Source organism: Moschus berezovskii, chromosome 4 (assembly GCF_049115385.1).
Source record: "Moschus berezovskii isolate FMDL1 chromosome 4, NW_MosBer_1.0, whole genome shotgun sequence".
Lineage (NCBI taxonomy): Eukaryota > Metazoa > Chordata > Mammalia > Artiodactyla > Moschidae > Moschus > Moschus berezovskii.
Genome location: NC_142463.1, coordinates 117,626,630 through 117,644,999, shown reverse-complemented (window position 1 = coordinate 117,644,999; position 18,370 = coordinate 117,626,630). Strand labels below are relative to the sequence as shown.

Here is an 18,370-nt window from a genome sequence, read left to right as displayed (position 1 = left end):
ACAGAGGACGAGATGGTTGGATGGCATCACCGACTCAGTGGACGTGAGTTTGAGCAAACTCCAGGAGATGGTGAAGGACAGGGAAGCCTGGTGTGCTGCAGTCCGTGGGGTGACAAAGCCTCGGACATGACTTAGTGACTGAACAAGTCTTCAGGCCTAGGCCTCAGCAACCCTAAACAAGACTTCTCCTCTCTCCTGAGCCTGAAGGAGAGTTGTGGAAGGGGAACTCTAAACTGCCTGATTTCTCAAGTCTGTGTTCCCAGGCTCTTTTTCTGCAGGCCTCCAATGGAAAAGCACTTCGTGTTTTATCTAGTTCTTAGGGATTCATTTTAAGGACAGACCAGGCTCAATCCACTTGTTCCATTTCACAGAGACTCAGACCTGAATGCTCCCAAGGGAGATCAATCTACGGTTGAAAACAGCAGCCTCTGCCGTGCGCCTCTCCCTGTTCTCTGCCTGCCCTCCACAGGCACGGGAAGCTCCAAGGGAGACCTACACCGTCATGCAGTTAAACGTGGCAAAGCAAAACCAGCAGGATTTTCTCCCTTTGTTTCTGCCTGTATTTAGTCAAAACACCACTGTCCAGGTTTGTCTGTGTGTGGTCTTCGCGTTGGCCTGAAAACTCTCATTGAAGAGAAGTGACTGAGTATTTCTTGACTGTTTACCATACAGAACCAAAGACAATGCCATTAGCAGTTAATTATTACTCAAGACATGGACTCTGCCCTCAAAAACGTGTGTTTTATGGACTTGCCAGTAAACATCCACACAGTACAGGGCCTTACTTACTTACAATGGAACAAGAAAAAAAAGAGAGAGAACTACCAATAAACTCTTTTAAACTGCTCTTCACAATTTCTCATCTGGTTACAGACGGAAAATGAAAAACTCCTGCCTGAACCACCAGTAGGCTGTGTGTGGAAAAAAAAAGAGGAACAAAAACCCCGGGGCCGTCAGCCCCACTCTGCCCTGAATTCATTCACTCAATAAATGTTTACTGACCGTCTGCTAAACGCCAGGCAGTCTGCTCCCTCCAAACAGCCCCTTTGTCAATCTGTAAAATTTATAATTATTTAAATATTTACCCACTTATAGTAGAATACTGCTTGGGATTTTTTTCAAAATGCATTTATTTCTGTTACAGACAGTCTTCCACAGTCCATGTGGTGATGAGCAGGTCCTCCAGCACCTCCTTCCTATTTCTTTTTCCCAAGGGCTGGCTCCCCCTGGGGACCTAGTGCCCACCACCCCTCACACTGCTGCTTCACTGTGGCCCCAGCCCAGGCGGCACATTCCTGCAGGGCATGTCTTCCATTTGTATGCATCCACTCCCAAACTTCCAAACCCGGTTTCCCTGGTGGCTCAGATCTTATAGAATCCCCCTGCAATGTGGGAGACCTGGGTTCAATCCCTGGATTGGGAAGATCCCCTGGAGAAGGGAACGGCATCCCCTCCAGCATTCTTACATGGAAAATCCCATGGACAGAGGAGGTTGGCAGGCTACAGTCCATGGAGTCACAACAACTGAAAAACTAACACTTTGAACACACTCCCAAACACTAACGAAGCACCTTCTTCGTGCCGCAACCCTCTTCTCCCGAAATCCCCACACACAGAGTTCTCTGCTGCACCTCTGGCCTCAAAAAAGGTTGAACAAAACAATCAATCATAATTTCATACTGGAACAGCTTGGTAATGAAGCTCATGAAGAGATGAACTCAGCCTGAGTAAATAAAACCCACTAGATAAACAGCAAGCCTCCATGTTACCATTCACATTTCCTTTTTCACCCCTGAACATATGACCTTCCTCCTCAGAGACAGTACACAGGCTTTCATTTTACCACACTTTCCGTCACACCTTTAAAGAAGTGTGAATTCTTCAAAAACTGTAAGAATAAAATAGTGAAGAGGAAAGACAGGGAAGACCCAGCACCCGAGGAAGACAGCAGGATCACAAATCTAAGAGAAGACTCAGGTCCTTTCAGCACTTCAGTTCTATGATTCCCTGAACAAGAACACTGCCAAATGAGAGCCAGGCTTTGTTTCATTACAACTGGCAGATGTCAGCTTACAACTCTTGGAGGACACGCTCAAGTCTCAGTCAGGAAAAGAACTGACTCAAGAACACGAGAACAGGAATTGGGAAGACAGAGTGCAAAAAATCCAAATCTTAACACAACATTTAGGTGCTGGTTCATTGGAAGGACTGATGCTAAAGCTGAAACTCCAATACTTTGGCCACCTCATGCGACGAGTTGACTCACTGGAAAAGACTCTGATGCTGGGAGGGATTGGGGGCAGGAGGAGAAGGGGACGACAGAGAATGAGATGGCTGGATGGCATCACCGACTCGATGGACATGAGTTTGAGTGAACTCTGGGGGTTGGTGATGGACAGGGAGGCCTGGCGTGCTGTAATTCATGGGGTCGCAAAGAGTTGGACACGACTGAGTCACTGAACTGAACTGAACTGAAGGATCAGGAAGCAACAATTAGAACTGGACATGAAACAAATGTTTCCAAATCAGGTTCCAAATCAGGAGAGGAGTATGTCAAGGCTGTATATTGTCACCCTGTTTGTTTAACTTATATACAGAGTACATCATGAGAAATGCTGGGCTGGATGAAGCACAAGCTGGAATCAGGACTGCCGGGAGAAATATCAATAACCTCAGATATGCAGATGACACCACCCTTATGGCAGAAAGTAAAGAGCCTCTTGATGAAAGTGAAAGAGGAGAGCGAAAAAGTTGGCTTAACGCGCAACATTCAGAAAACTAAGATCATGGTATCTGGTCCAATCACTTCATGGCAAACAGATGGGGAAACAGTGCAAACAGTGACAGACTTTATTTTGGGGGGCTCCAAAATCACTGCAGATGGTGACTGCAGCCATGAAACTAAAAGACGATTGCTCCTTGGAAAAAAAGTTACGACCAACCTAGAGAGAACATTAAAAAGCAGAGACATTACTTTGCCAACAAGTCTGTCTAGTCAAAGCTATGGTTTTTCCAGTGGTCATGTATGGATGTGACAGTTGGACTATAAAGAAAGCTAAGTGCCAAAGAATTGATGCTTTTGAACTGTGGAGTTGGAGAAGACTCTTGAGAGTCCCTTGGACTGCAAGAAGATCCAATCAGTCTATCCTAAAGGAAATCAGTCCTGAATATTCACTGGAAGGACTGATGTTGAAGCTGAAATTCCAATACTTTGGCTACCTGATCCGAAGAACTGACTCATTTAAAAGGACCCTGATGCTGGGAAAGATTGAAGGCAAAAGGAGAAGGGGACAACAGAGGATGATATGGTTGGACGGCATCACCGACATGATGGACATGAGTTTGAATAGGCTCCAGGAGTTGGTGATGGACAGGGAGGCCTGGCATGCTGCAGTCCATGGGTCGCAAAGAGTCAACACGACTGAGCAACTGAACGGTCCCTCAACCTCCATGTTCACACAACCAACTCTAAAGACTGTATTACATCAATGAAGACATTCTTATCCCCACTTACCCCTTTAATCCAACAGTCTGATTCATTTAGGTATTCTGACAATGGCTTAGTTTTTATTTAGAACCAATTACGTACCTGGCCCTGGTATGTACGTACAGTACACTACACAGACACATTATGAAACATGTTGTTGCTCTCAAGTAGCCGACACTTAGTGGTAAAGATAAAGCTATCACACAAAAGTTCAATCCAAGAACAAGAGCTTACCAGTATAAATGAAACAGTATTGCACGAATGAGATGAATACGGGCTGCAGTGGGTGGGAGTGGATCATGGAGGAGAAGGAAAAAAGGATGCAGAATGGCAACAGAGAAGATGAACAGCAGCTCTAAACAAGAGGCAGGTATGGGTAAAGCAACTGGCAACCGCTGTGGCCACTGGGGAAGCAAGAGAGGTGCTCAGATAGGCCCCCAGCCTGCGTGAAGAACAGGAGGGGCACTGGGGACTGGAGGAGTGTGGAGCCTGGGAATGCATTTCTTTAAAATCAATTTGAAGCGCTCATTCATCCCTTGTGCAGGCACTGTGCTGGTGCTGGAGATGCTGGGAGGCAAAGCAAACACAACAGCAGCCTCAAGGCCTCACACAGAAACAGCAAGCACGCTGGCAAGGAAGGGACAGACTGAAGATAAGAAAAAACTGGTGTTAGTATCATCAATACTGCTATTCTTAATGGCAGCTTCCATTTACTGAACACCTACTGCATGCCAAGCACTACACAAGTACCCATTTAATACTCAGGGAATCCATTAGTCACTACTCCTACCTCTTCTCAACCAGAGAGGAAGCCAGTCTTACAAAGATCACAGAACTGCTAAGTGGTGTTCTGAGAACAGCACCCCTGGCACTCCCTCTAGAACAAGACACAAGCAATTCCTACGCAGACAAGCTGCCCAGCCATCAAGTAACACACACCCAAGCGACCCACCTGCTGAACAACCCAAGATAATGCTGAAATCAAATCCAGTTTCTGTAAGCTCACTGTTTCAGGACTGAATGCCTCAATCGGAATTCAAATACCTCTCCTACGAGTTAAAAAAAAAGTTAGACTCCCTCAAAGCATTAATATCTCCCTCCTGCCTCTGCTCTGTGTCTTTCCAGCCTCAACCCCCCACCCCCCAAGGACAGCCAAAGGCTGCTGGCGAGACACTGTCTCAGACCTCGGAGCCCAGACCAAAGGTAAAGAGAACACTGCAACCCTGCCAACCCACAGTACAGTTGTTATGTGCTCCTTTTGATCCTCTATGAGATCAGTTAATTAAAAAAAAAAGGACCATTTTCATTTCCAAGATTCCCTTTGGAACAGAGTATAAACCTTGAAAGGTTACAGGGAACTTTTCCACAGACACACAACTTACAACAGGGAAGCAGAAACCACAGTGCCCTTTGAGAAAGGTCTCAAAACCAAAAAGGGCACAGCCAGCGCTGAAGGCTTTTCAATATGTGGGGGGCTCTTCTCAGTCAGAGAGAAGCTCCCAAACCAACCCAGGCCCCATGACCTAAAGAAATGAAGCAACCAGGCCCTCTGCCAAGCTGGACAGAATATTCTCGCAAATCGTGGGCAAGGGAATATACTACTTGATGCTTTGGTTCTTTTATTGGCGAGGGAGAAAGGAAGGGGAAATACAGGGGTCTAGGAAGGTGGTGATGAGCAGTTGGGAAATCATGTTTAATAAATATATGGACATGGAAAAGGGAGTCAGAGATGGGAAGCAGGGCAGATCCTTCTGGGATATTTATTTACTGCTATGCACGGGAAACTGCATGCAAAGTGTGTACATCTGACACTTGTTGAAGTGACAGCCCCGCATCTCCACAGAGCCTGTAAGACGGGGTGGCCCTAGCAGCTGTGTCAGGTTCCAGTAAGTTGGCAGCTTTGCCTTGGATCTTCTGGCAAATATTTGCCAATAGCTCAGATGGCAAGGTAATTTCTTAATTAAAAAGAAAGAAAGAAACATCCATCTAGAAATGGAAAATAAAGTAACAGAATCTATATTGTCAGGAGTGGGGGTCGTGAGAAAAGGGTCCCAGGCTTTGGGCAATGGATCAGGAAGAAACAGAAAATATCTGGCCCCTCTGAAATCAGAAGAGATTCTTTAGGGAATTGTCAGGGAGGCAAACAGACAATCTGACTAAATTATTCAGATGGCAGCCAAAAGAATTTATAGAGTCTTTGGACTCCTATTCAGCAAAACAGACAAACATGGTGCAGGAGAGAAAGATGCTGAGAATTACTCAGGTGTGGGCATCATAGTCAAGGTGATGGGACAGTGTGGTGGTGGCAATGAGCCTGTCGAAGTTCCCACCAGGACTTAGTGCCCAAGTAGTAAATGAACCGGAGAAGGCAATGGCACCCCACTCCAGTACTCTTGCCTGGAAAATCCCATGGGCGGAGGAGCCTGGTGGGCTGCAGTCCGTGGGGTCGCGAAGAGTCGGACACGACTGAGCGACTTCACTTTCACTTTTCACTTTCATGCATTGGAGAAGGAAATGGCAACCCACTCCAGTGTTCTTGCCTGGAGAATCCCAGGGATGGGGGAGCCTGGTGGGCTGCCCTCTATGGGGTCACACAGAGTCGGACACGACTGAAGCACTTAGCAGCAGCAGCAGCAAAGAGAAAAGGAAGACCACAATTACCCATGGGCACAAATTCTTGAATGCCCTCCTCCTCTGCTCTGGCCTGACTGCTTGTCTAGTTCCCTTTCTAGCCCTCAGGCCATTCCTACTTCTTCTCTTCTAGAGGCTTCTCAACAAGTCCACACTCCTATCAGCTATGAGTAGCTTGTGCTCTTCCCTTTAAGCCAGGGCTCTGAGACATACTCCAGTGCAAAATGGCCCAGAATCATATCTCCCATCACCGCAGCTTACCTTTACTTCAGGACAGGAGAGGCTTGAAGTGTCTCCCTTAAGATAGTTCAAACAAACAACCTGTTGCTAAATGGGATTTAGTACAGGGGATCTCAAGCCGCCTATCTTATAGCACAATCCAGGCTCCCAAGTTCAGCTGCTTTCCAACCACATCAGCTCCACCTCTCAGGCATTTAGATATTTCCTTACAGTCTGGGCTTCCCTTGTGGCTCAGCCGGCAAAGAATCTGCCTGCAATGCAGGAGACGTGGGTTGGAGTCCTGGGTCGGGAAGATCCCTTAGAGAAAGGAAAGGCTACCCACTCCAGTATTCTGGACTGAAAATTCCACAGACTGTATAGTCCATGGGGTCGCAAAGTGTTGGACATGACTGAGCGACTTTTACTTTTCACTTTACAGTCAGTCTCCACCCCACCCCCTGCCAGTAACAGTTAAGAAAAACCTTTAACAGTTAGAACTTTCCTACAACATCCTGAGTGTTCTCCAAAGGTGGTGAGCTCTCTCATCACAGGAATTTCCCAGCAGAGCATATGGGCACACCCAAGTTATTCACCAGGGATCAGAGTGGGATATGAAAAGGGTCTGGCTGCAATCAGGGGAATGGACCAGACCCCTGCAAGTCTCATCAAGTCTGTACAAAGGAGGCAGGGGAGACATGCTGTGTCCTGCAAAAAGGTGATAAGAAGCACATCCGGTCTCCTGCTAAGCATATAACTTAAAAATCAAAAACATACCAGATTCACAGGGAAATATGCAAAATCAACTAAGAAAAACAGAAAAGTGCCCAGGTTGGTAAACCTGACTAGAACCAGATTAAATTACATAAAAATCTATCTCTATATTTACATATACCGAAAACAAAAGGGGGATGGGCCATTAGTGGAAGTACAGAGAAACAGATTTATAAGTATACATACATCGTGCATAGCAGCACGGACCAGAGATGGGCAACCCTGGCCCAAAGACACATTGCCAAAGCTGCAAGGCAGGAGACATCCTTTCTGTGAGGGTGAAGGCTGTCATCAAGTCTCTTAAGCTGGTTCCCTAACACAAGCATCACTTATATTCCTTGATGTGAATGTTTAATCTCCAATGGCCTTCTGCTACTTTTTCTACTTCAACTCCAACCTGCCACATCAGGTCTTATGCTATGCTCAAAAGACCTTCATTCCAACCAGCTAATCACCAAAACAAAACCACACATTCTCCTTGTAGAACCTCTCCTGATACTTCACCCAATTTAACCATATATCCAAAGTACCAACTTTCACACTAGAGTCTGAGATATATCCTGAAATATCCATGGAAAAGTGAATTCAAGTTGATGGTCCAGATCAACAGCTCCTCAACTTGAGCATATATCAGAATCACCAACTGACAATTGGCATTGTCAATTTCAACAGTCCCCGTGTGAATGAGTAGACACTTGGGCTCATGGACTCTACACATTTCAACTTTACTAAATTTTGCCAAATTGTTCTCTAAGGCTTTGGTATCTAATTATACCCCCATTAGTAGTATATAAAACTTTGTAAAGCTCCATATCACAGACAATATTTTGAATTAGTAACTCTTACATCTTTGCCAATTTGGTATGAAATGATATCTAATGTGGTTGCTGCTGCTGCTAAGTCGCTTCAGTCATGTCCAATTCTGTGCGACCCCATAGAGGGCAGCCCACCAGGCTCCCCCATCTCTGGGATTCTCCAGGCAAGAACACTGGAGTGGGTTGCCATTTCCTTCTCCAATGTGTGAAAGTGAAAAGTGAAAGTGAAGTCGCTCAGTCGTGTCTGACTCTTCGCGACCCCATGGACTGCAGCCTACCAGGCTCCTCCGTCCATGGGATTTTACAGGCAAGAGTACTGGAGTGGGGTGCCGTTGCACTGGTTCCAAATAGGAAAAGGAGTACGTCAAGGCTGTATATTGTCACCATGCTTCTTTAACTTATACACAGACTACATCATGAGAAATGCTGAGCTGGATAAAGCACAAGCTGGAATCAAGATTGCCGGGAGAAACATCAATAACCTCAGATATGCAGATGACACCGCCCTTATGGCAGAAAGTGAAGAAGAACTAAAGAGCCTCTTGATAAAAGTGAAAGAGGAAAGTGAAAAAGTTGGCTTTAAGCGCAACATTCAGAAAACTAAGATCATGGTATCCGGTCCCATCACTTCACCGCAAATAGATGGGGAAACAGTGGAAACAGTGGCAGACTTTATTTTGGGGGCTCCAAAATCACTGCAGATGATGACTGCAGCCATGAAATAAAAAGATGCTTACTCTTTGAAATAAAGTTATGACCAGTCTAGACAGTATATTAAAAAGCAGAGACATTACTTTGCCAACAAAGGTCTGTCTAGTCAAGGCTATGGTTTTTCCAGTAGTCATGTGTGGATGTTGAGAGTAGGACTATAAAGAAAGCTGAGTGCCAAAGAATTGATCCTTTTGAACTATGGAGTTGGAGAAGACTCTTGAGAGTCCCTTGGACTGCAAAAAGGTCCAACCAGTCCCTCCTGAAGGAAATCAGTCCTGAATATTCATTGGAAGGACTGATGCTGAAGCTGAAACTCCAATACTTTGGCCACCTGACGCGAACAGCTGACTCATTTGAAAAGACTCTGATGCTGGGAAGGATTGGGGGCAGGAGGAAAAGGGGATGACAGAGGATGAGATAGTTGGATGGCATCACCGACTCAATGGAGATGAGTTTGAGTAAACTCCAGGAGTTGGTGATGGACAGGGAAGCCTGGTGTGCTGCAGTCCATAGGGTCGCAAAGAGTCAGACATGACTGAGCGACTGAACTGTTACTGTTTATACTGTTTCCCCATCTATCCGTCATGAAGTGATGGGACCGGATGCCATGATCTTAGTTTTCTGAATGTTGAATTTTAAGCCAACTTTTTCACTTTCCTCTTTCACTTTCATCAAGCATCTCTTTAGTTCCTCTTCGCTTTCTGCCATAAGGGTAGTGTCTGAGGTTACTGATGCTTCTCCTAGCAATCTTGATTACAGCTTGTGCTTCATCCAGCCCAGCGTTTCTCATGATGTATTCTGCATATAAGTTAAATAACCAGGGTGACAATATACAGCCTTGACGTACTCCTTTTCCTACTTGGAACCAGTCTGTTGTTCCATGTCCAGTTCTAACTGTTGCATCCAGACCTGCATACAGGTTTCTCAAGAGGCATGTCAGGTGGTCTGGGATTCCCATCTCTTGAAGAATTTTCCACAGTTTATTGTGATCCACACAGTCAAAGGCTTTGGCATAGTCAATAAAGCAGAAAGAGATGTTTTTCTGGAACTCTCTTGCCTTTTGATGATCCAATGGATGTTGGCAATTTGATCTCTGGTCCTTTTCTAAAACCAGCTTGAACATCTGGAAGTTCACGGTTCACGTATTGTTGAAGCCTGGCTTGGAGAATTTTGAGCATTACTTTCCTAGCGATCTAGAGATCTTTCCCATTCTAGAATCACCAAAAGCACTTGTTAAAACAGACAGTGGGTTCTCCACCAGAGTCTCTGGTTTAGTAGATTGTAGGTAGGGCCTGATTTTGCATTTCTCTGACTCTGCATTTCTAACAAATTTCCAGGTGAGCCTGCTGCTTGATGGTGTGGGGGCCACATGCTGAGAACCACTGGCTGAAGTAAAGTAATCATTCAAGTAATCCAGGATACAGAGTTGGGAGACTGAAGAGCCTGTCACTGACTGAAAAGCCCAAACGATCCCCTGAATTGTAAGGAGACAATGGTCCCCATCTGAGGAACAGCACACTGTTGGTCAAACACCAAGCCAGGATCTATGCAAGCAATCTGGGTAATGCTGAGGCTAAATAAATGTGCAACTGTAACAACAACTATTATTATTCTCATTATTAAAATTAGTGGGCCAATTTTAATTCATCAGATAGATCAAGAGTGAGTCAGTGACAAACATACAGAGGTCAATTACAGGATCAACCTGAGCTCAACTCTCTCTTGCCCCCAGGCCTCTCTAAGGGGGGAGGAAGAGGAAGGGAATTTAGCCAGCTATCTGGGAGACAGCAGCAAGAATTCCTGGAATCCCTTATCTTCCTCTGCCAGCCTAAACACAACTCCTCCAGCAAGTCCGTAAATCAGCGAACACACAGAAAGGGCCCTGGGGGACTACAGTAATCTTCTCCCACTGCACCTCCATACTGGGTCAGCAGCAGCGGCCAGTGGACAAAACCTAGTAATGGCAAGATCTACGGGTTGCGGAGAGGAGACAGAAAGAAATAAGCCGGGTGGCTGCCCCCACCGCCCTCTGCACTGCAGTGCAGTAAGCAGAAAGCACTCTCAAGCAGGAAAAGAATACTCAGAAGAAAGTCATGAAAAACACTACCCAGGAAGGAAGCAAGTTAGTAAGCTGAAGTAGAGGACAGGGGACTGAAAGATTCTCAGAGCAGTGCCTGTCACTTAAGAAACTGAGGAGTACTTTCCAATCTGAGCGCTTCCTGAAAGCATCCGTGGCTACAGGCACACTGAAGCGCTTAAAGAAAAACAAACTGAAGAGAAGAGCTGATTTAACGAATGCTGACAGGGGCAAGTTCAGTTACGGGGTAGCAGATGGTTTTGGCAGGGGAGCAACTGTTGGATTGTGGGGTCCCTGATGCAGGGCACCTCCTCATTAAGGACTCCAGGAAAGCAACATAACGGGTACTCCTTGCTTCTAGAAACAGATACTGCTTTCAAAAACCTCCACTGTGCTCACCCTAATATCTCAGCCCTCTTCCACTACCCTCCTCACAACACCAAAATCCTACCAATTCCTGATGTTCTCAGAAAATATGTGTTCAGAAGAGACAGAAACCCTGGGAGAGGGCTGGGGTGGGGGGGTGGGCAGAATCCATTCAAGCAGAAAACAATGAAACTCAAGACGTTAGCTTGGGCTTCCCTGAGGGCTCAGATGGCAAAGAAACTGCCTGCCATGCAGCAGACGTGGGCTTGATCCCTAAGTCGGGAAGATCCCCTGAAGAAGGGAATGGCTACCCAGCCCCGTATTCTTGCCTGGAGAATCCCATGGACAGAGGAAGCTCGTGGGCTACAGTCCACGGGGAACCAAAGAGTTGGGCTCCACTGAGCAACTAAGACTAGCCTGGGGAGATAGGGGAGCCAAATACGTGCAGGGAAAGAGATGAAGGTGTGTGTGGAGCAGAGGAGAAGGGCAAGAGGGTGAGGCTGCTGCTGCAAACGTCACATGGGTTTTGCAACGCCACGTCCTGGAAGGCCCCTCCATGACTTGGGCCTGCCTCTGTCTCCAGTCACAAGGCAAGTCGCTCTCGCCCACTACACCCCGTGTGACATTTCTTTGTGTTGTTGGGAGAGACAAGCTCATTTTTGCCTCTCAGGCTTTTACTTGCTGATCCCTCAGCCATGATCAGATCTTGGCACGACTGGCTCTTTGTTAACATTCAGGCCTTAGCTTGAATTACACCTCTTCAGAAACGCGTGCCTGGTCACCACCAAAGTACGCCCACCCTGCCCTATCCCAGTGTCGCTCTCGGTCACATCACCGCTTTTATTTTCTTCACAAGACTCACAACTATCTGATATTACTTTGTTTATTATGCTGTCGTGTCATTAATATAATGAGTCTTCTGCACTTTAATACAAGTTCCATGAGAAGAGACCTCACCCATCTGGTTCCCAATGCCAAGAATACCATCAGATAGTGACACTCAGATATTTGTTGATTAAATGAGTATTTACTGAAATACCAGGAACAGGCCAACTTTTTAAGTATGAGAAATCTGGCTCTGTACGAAAGGCATGTTCTCCTGCAATCTAAATTACAGACAACTAGTTTGCTTAAAGAATTAGGAGCACTGAGAAAAATATGTCAATTTTTCCATAATAAATCATTAGAAGAACTTCAGTTCAGTTCAGTTGCTCAGCTGTGTCCAACTCTTTGTGACCCCATGGACTGCAGCATGCCAGGCCTCCCGGTCCATCATGACCTCCTGGAGTTCACTCAAACCCATGTCCATCGCGTCAGTGATGCCATCCAACCATCTCATCCTCTGTCGTCCCCTTCTCCTCCTGCCCTCAATCTTTCCCAGCATCAGGGTCTTTTCAAATGAGTCAGCTCTTTGCATCAGGTGGCCAAATTATTGGAGTTTCAGCTTCAACATCAGTCCTTCCAGTGAACACCCAGGACTGATCTCCTTTAGGATGGACTGGTTGGATCTCCTTGCAGTCCAAGGGACTCTCAAGAGTCTTCTCCAACACCACGGTTCAAAAGCATCAATTCGCTTTTTTAGCGCCATCTGCTCGCGGCGCCGCCTCCTGCTCCTCCCATCGCCGCCCTGAGTCACTGCCTGCGCAGCTCAGGGCGCTCGGCTCCCCGCGCTCGCCACCGGAGAGCTGAGGTGGAAAACGAGATTTGCCGTTTTTGAAAATATTTGGCATTTGTACAACATGGCAGACATCGACAACAAAGAACAGTCTGAACTTGATCAAGATTTGGATGATGTTGAAGAAGTAGAAGAAGAAGAAACTTGTGAAGAAACAAAAACCAAAGCACGTCAGCTGACTGTTCAGATGATGCAAAATCCTCCGATTCCTGCAGCCCTTCAAGAAAGACTTGACGGTCCGGTAGAAACACCGACAGGATACACTGAAAGCTTGCCTAGGGTAGTCAAAAGACGAGTGAATGCTCTCAAAAAACTTCAAGTTAAATGAGCACAGATAGAAGCCAAATTCTATGAGGAAGTTCATGATCTTGAAAGAAAGCACGCTGTTCTTCATCAGCCTCTGTTTGATAAGCGATTTGAGGTCATTAAAGCCATTTATGAACCTACAGAAGAAGAATGTGAACGGAAACCAGACAAGGAAGATGAAACTTCGGAGGAACTAAAAGAAAAGGCCAAGATTGAAGATGAGAAAAAGGACAAAGAAAAAGAAGAGCCCAAGGGAATTCCTGAGTTTTAGGTGACCGTTTTTAAGAATGCTGACTTGCTCAGTGATATGGTTCAGGAACATGATGAACCTATTCTGAAGCACTTGAAAGATATTAAACTGAAGTTCTCAGATGCTGGTCAACCTACGAGCTTTGTCTTAGAATTTCACTTTGAACCCAATGACTATTTCACGAATGAAGTGTTGACAAAGACATACAGGATGAGGTCAGAACCAGAGGATTCTGATCCCTTTTCTTTTGATGGACCAGAAATTATGAGTTGTACAGGGTGTCAGATAGACTGGAAAAAAGGGAAGAATGTCACTTTGAAAATGATTAAGAAGAAGCAGAAACACAAGGGACGTGGGACAGTTTGTACTGTGACCAAAACAGTTTCTAATGACTCTTTCTTTAATTTTTTTTCCCCTCCTGGTCCTGAGAGTGGATGATGATTCTGAAGCTATCCTCACTGCAGACTTTGGTCATTTTTTATGTGAGCGTATAATCCCAAGATCAGTGTTATACTTTACTGGAGAAGCTATTGAAGATGATGACGATGATTATGAAGAAGAAGGTGAGGAAGCGGATGAGGAAGGGGAAGAAGAAGGAGCTGAGGAAAACGATCCGGACTACGACCCAAAGAAGGATCAAAACCCAGCAGAGTGCAAGCAGCCGTGAGCAGGATGCGTGCGGCCTTGAGGAAACCTGCACTGATCTACCTTCCGCTTCCCTGGAAAGGATGAACTTACATCATTTGACAAGCCTATTTCAAGTCTTTTGTTGTTTGTTTGCTCATTTTTGTTTTTGCAGCCTAAAATAAAAATGTCATATAATTTTAGTTCTCAAAAGATAATGTCTTAATTTTGTACTAAGTCAGGTAGAAGCAGAGGCCTAGCTTAAATTATGTACCCAGTTTACCATATTACTGAAGAAAAGGGTGCCAAATTTGGAAGAGGCACTACTACATCTACTAATAAGAAAGTATTAAAGAAAAAAAAAGATAGAAAGTTCTTAAATGATTTAATGGTTTTCATAGAAAGAGTGAAAGGTTAAATTTCATAGAAAGAGTGAAAAGGCCCCAAGTCTCCACAGTTAATTCCAGTTCTTACTGCTTGAAGTGTGAAATTGATTTACCCTTGCCTTTTGTTTTACTGTGTATTAAAATGGGTAGTACTGTTGACTCAACTACCTCACAGATGTTTTAAGGCATATTAAGTTAAACATTTTATGAAATGTTTCTCAGTTGCATTAAAAGCTCAAAACTTTGGGAAAAAAAAAAAAGCATCAATTCTTCGGTAATCAGCTTTCTTCACAGTCCAACTCTCACATCCATACATGACTACTGGAAAAACCATAGCCTTGACTAGACAGACCTTTGTTGACAAAGTAATGTCTCTGCTTTTTTTTCTGTCTAGGTTGGTCATAACTTTCCTTCCAAGGAGCAGGGGCGGCAACCGAGAAGAGCTACCCCACGACCACGGTCAGGGGCAGTGGCCGTGAGGAGCTACTCCTCGTCCAAGGTAGAGCTGTGGCTTCGCTTTGCTGGAGCAGCTGTGAAGAGATACCTCATGTCCAAGGTAACAGAAACCCAAATAAGACAGTAGGCGCTGAAAGAGGGCATCAGAGGGCAGACAGACTGAAACCACAATCACAGACAACTAGCCAATCTGATCACATGGACCACAGCCTTGTCTAACTCAATGAAACTAAGCCATGCCACGTGGGGTTACCCAAGATGGACGGGTCATGGTGGAGAGGTCTGACAGAATGTGGTCCACTGGAGAGGGAATGGCAGACCACTTCAGTATTCTTGCCTTGAGAACCCCATGAACAGTGTGAAAAGGCAAAAAGATAGAACACTGAAAGATGAACTTCTCAGGTGGGTAGGTGCCCAATGTGCTACTGGAGATCAGAGGAGTAATAACTCCAGAAAGAATGAAGGCATGGAGCCAAAGAAAAAACAACACCCTGATGTGGATGTGACTTGTGACAGAAGCAAGGTCTGATGCTATAAAGAGCAATACTGCATAGGACCTGGAATGTTAGGTCCATGAATCAAGGCAAATTGGAAGTGGTCAAACAGGAGATGGCAAGAGTGAACGTCAACATTCTAGGAATCAACAAACTAAGATGGACTGGAATGGGTGAATTTAACTCAGATGAACATTATATGTACTATAGTGGGCAGGAATCCCTTAGAAGCAATGGAGTAGCCATCAGAGTCAACAAAAGAGTCCGAAATGAAGTACTTGGATGCAATCTCAAAAATGACAGAATGATCTCTGTTCGTTTCCAAGGCAAACCAATCAATATCATAATAATACAATTCTCTGCCCCGACCAGTAACGCTGAAGAAGCTGAAGTTGAACGGTTCTATGAAGACCTGCAAGACCTTTTAGAACTAACACCCAAAAAAGATGTCCTTTTCATTACAGGGGACTGGAATGCCAAAGTAGGAAGTCAAGAAACACCTGGAGTAACAGGCAAATTTGGCCTTGGAGTACAGAACGAAGCAGGGCAAAGGCTAATAGTTTTGCCAAGAGAACACACTGGTCATAGCAAACACCCTCTTCCAACAACACAAGAGAAGACTCTACACATGGACATCACCAGAAGGTCAACACCAAAATCAGATCACTTATATTCTTTGCAGCCAAAGATGGAGAAGCTCTATACAGGCAGCAAAAACAAGACCGGGAGCTGACTGTGGCTCAGATCATGAACTCCTTCTTGCCAAATTCAGACTTAAATTGAAGAAAGTGGGAAAACCAATAGGTATGACCTAAATCAAATCCCTTATGATTATACAGTGGAAGTGAGAAATAGATTTAAGGGACTAGATCTCATAGACAGAGTGCCTGATGAACTACGGATGGAGGTTCATGACACTGTACAGGAGACAGGGATCAAGACCATCCCCATGAAAAAGAAATGCAAAAAAGCAAAATGGCTGTCTGAGGAGGCCTTACAAATAGCTGTGAAACGGAGGGAAGTGAAAAGCAAAAGATAAGAGCATGTTAAATTTTTTCTATGTTTCAAAAAGATAAAGTCTGCCTTGATAGGGATGTTATTTTGGTTTTTTATAATGGTAGTTTCAAGTAATAATTTCTGGGTAGTTATTAATATGTAAAATGTTGAATACATAAAAGACCATTCTTAGATGTCCTGTTGTAAGGTAAAAAATTATGTGATATAAATATCACAGCACATATAATATCATGCAAATCCAAACCTGTGAAAACTAGTCAAATAATCTTAATATCAGCCAACTGTTAAACAGTTGAAGAAAACATCGGCATGTTTAGCACACTGGTATTGTTCGATAAAACTTCCTGCATTTCACAGATGGCATATAATACCTGCAGCCCGTGTTCATACCATATCTACCATATTTTCCAAAGATTTAACAGTTGCCAGCCAATCTGCTCTTTTGCACCAAGCTGAAACAAAATTAAGTCATTCTCAGTGTTTGCCAGAGTTGGGTCTTCAGCATTGTGACAAACACGAGTGCATCCCCTGCACTCTAAAAACTGCATTTCAATAAACCAAGTGGTCCGCATCTTACCAGGGACACTAACAACAGAGCATTAATCAAGCATCATGAAAACGGCCCAGGAAGAGACTATATATGGGCCCAACTCCAGCAACATAAAGATAGGAAGAATTATCTCATTAAGCAGAAGTTTGTGGAACAGAATACTGAGCAAGTTTCCCAGCAAGCCACAAATAATTTGCAAAACGACTGCAAAGGGCATCATTTGCTTATACCAAATAGCATCTTTTATCTGAAAACTCCAGCAAGACTTTGACATTACCAGAGGCCATTTCTGTGGAGGTCCTTAACATGAACGAGAATCAGTGCCAATCAGTCCAGCCTCTTTCTGCAACAGGCAGACAGAAAATCAATAGCTGATTAAATTGGCCATGACGTTGGGCTGCCACTAGTTCCCCCTGCCAGGAAGAGTTCTCCTCATGGTCAGAACGGCAAGCCAGGGACAGAACAACAGCGGTTATACTTCATTTACCACGTATTCCTGTGGCCCTGGGGATTCTTCCCAGTGCTTTCTTATTTATGATCTCTATATGGCTACATGAGTGTAGCAGCAGAATCAGGCAGGGACATACACAGCCTGGCTTCTGTCCTGCACATCACATGGCATCTCAGACACAGGGAAATTTTTAATCAGGGCAGCAGGCAACTAACTAGTCATGGGCTCCGGAAACCCGCTGCAACTGCTAGGCCATTCTGAATCAGATTTCTGCTCACCATCAGTGACCAGTATAGTTCCATGAACTATCCCCCAGCAACCACTCTTCAACTAGCTTCACATGTCTATAAGAGACCTCTGTACATCAAAGAGAGCAACAGAGAACCTAGCACACTCTTATACGCGTATTTGGTACCATATTTGGTAGAAGGGAGAAATTTGGTAATATATGTATCCAAAGCCTTAGAAGCTACATACCATTCAATGCAATATTTCCATTTAGCAATTTATTCTAAATGAATAATGCTGAATGCATTCAATGACAGAACTACAAAGATGTTGACAAGAGTTGTGAGAAGCTAGTAATAAGTCAAACCATAAAGGTCTGTTTAAATACATTACAGTATGTCCACTTACTACCATGTAAATATATCCACCCATTAAAAATGATGCGCTTTAGAGCCTGAAATTAAGAAAACAAAAGAAATTGTACTTAACTTCTTTTATGTCATTCTTTCTGCAGACCTGAGTTTTTGTTTAAAATTGTATTGCTTCTGCCCAATGATTCTTTTAACATTTTTTCTGGTAGTGCAAATCAATTACACATACAATAAATTTCCTCAGTTCCTATTTTTTTTAAAAATGATGCTGTAAAGGATTATTCACGGAGATTAATCTTATAAAATATTAAGCAAAAAAAATTACAAAACCTTCTACAAGATCTCATTCTTGTTAGAGATTCCATTTTGGCTAAAACTGTAGTCTAGGACAGAGGCACCAATAGGTTTCACAGTGGCTCTTCTGCCCAGTAGGGTTACTGACAAACTGTCTTCTTTTTCCCCTCATTTTTCTAAAAACTTTTATA

At 44.4% G+C, this 18,370-nt stretch overlaps 1 protein-coding gene and 1 pseudogene across 4 annotated transcripts in view; one reads left to right on the top strand and one right to left on the bottom strand.

The window, feature by feature from the left end:
* Window positions 1-18,370, bottom strand: part of C4H1orf226 (chromosome 4 C1orf226 homolog) — a 370,540-nt gene that overhangs the window by 232,151 nt on the left and 120,019 nt on the right. The gene's annotated exons all lie outside the window — the stretch shown is intronic.
* Window positions 12,817-13,975, top strand: LOC148778242 (nucleosome assembly protein 1-like 1 pseudogene; annotated as a pseudogene).